This window comes from Chrysochloris asiatica, unplaced genomic scaffold, assembly GCF_000296735.1.
Source record: "Chrysochloris asiatica unplaced genomic scaffold, ChrAsi1.0 scaffold00193, whole genome shotgun sequence".
In the NCBI taxonomy this organism is placed as follows: domain Eukaryota; kingdom Metazoa; phylum Chordata; class Mammalia; order Afrosoricida; family Chrysochloridae; genus Chrysochloris; species Chrysochloris asiatica.
In genome coordinates, this window is record NW_006408711.1 from 628197 (window position 1) to 629658 (window position 1462).

Here is a 1462-nt window from a genome sequence, read left to right on the forward strand (position 1 = left end):
CAAAACAAATCTGTCTGTTCTTCTGGAAGTCCATGGTACTTTATATATTCTTTGCCAACACCAAAATTTAAATGCATCAATTATTTTACAGTCTTATTTATTCATTGTCCAACATTCACATGCAAATGAGGGAAAAGACAATAGCATGTATTGTGACAGATGGAAATTAATCATCAACCTGACATCTTGGCTCTTGAACACTTTAAAGAATTATTTTGCAGCAGATTTGCCTAATGCAAAGACATCCTTTGCTTTCTTGACTGCTGTTTCCATGACTGTTGATTATTCATTTGTCTAATTGTGATGATTGTTGTTTTCTTTGCATTGAGATGCAATCAATTTTGAGGGCTATAGTCTTTGATCTTCCTTCACCAATAAGTATTTTAAGTGCTCTTCCATTTAAGCAAGTAATATATCATCTGCATATCACAGGTTGTTAATGAGTCTTTCTCTAATCCTCATACCACATTCTTCTCGATATAATTTAGTTTCTAGAATTATTTGCTCAGCATACAAATTGACTATGTATAGAAAAGGATATAGTCCTGACGCATGCCATTCCTGATCTTTAAACCATTCAATATCCCCTTGTTGTGTTCAAGTGACTGTTTCTTTGCCTATGTACCTGTTCTTCCTGAAAAAAAATTAAAGGTTCTGGAATGGCCATTCTTTTTAGTGTTATCCATAGTTCTTTTCAATTAAATCAGTTGAATGTCTTTGTATACATAAAGCACTGGACCACAAGGCCAGTTTGAACTGCAAGGTCAGTGGTTCAAATTTACTAGTCACTCCTCCAAAATCTTATAGAGGGCCACTAGGAGTTGGAACTGTCTGACAAGCACTTAGCAACAAAAACAAACATCTTCTCCAGAAGAAATATGAGACTTTTTGCTGTTGCAAGTGATTTATGATTTTGGGAACCCTATACAGGTATGCTGTGAGTTAGAACAGACTCCACAATACTTAATAGCAACAATAAAACATCTTTTTTGTTTCTCGACTTGCTGGCAAGATTTATCTGACATCAGTAATGATAACCCTCATTTCACATCCCCTTTTGAATTAGCTTGAATTTCTGGCAGTTCTCTGTTGATGTACTATAGCAACCATTTTGAATTGTCTTCAGTAAAATATTGTTTGAATTAATATTAATTATATTGTTTGATGGTTTCTGTATTATTTTGGGTCAACTTTCTATGGATTGGATTGCTTCCCATTAGTTGAAGAGTTAGCTCTGTTCCAATTTCTTGATGTAGATGAGCATCTCTAGTCCTGTATCAGTTTGTTAAAACTTTTAATTCTGTCAATTCCTGGAGCTTTGTTTTTTGCCAATTCCTTCAGTACTTCTTGGACTTATTTATTCAGTATCATTGTTGTTGTTGTTGTTAAGTGCCGTCGAGTCGGTTCCGACCCATAGCGACCCTGTACAGGGTTTCCGAGGGTGTAAATCTTTACGGGAGTA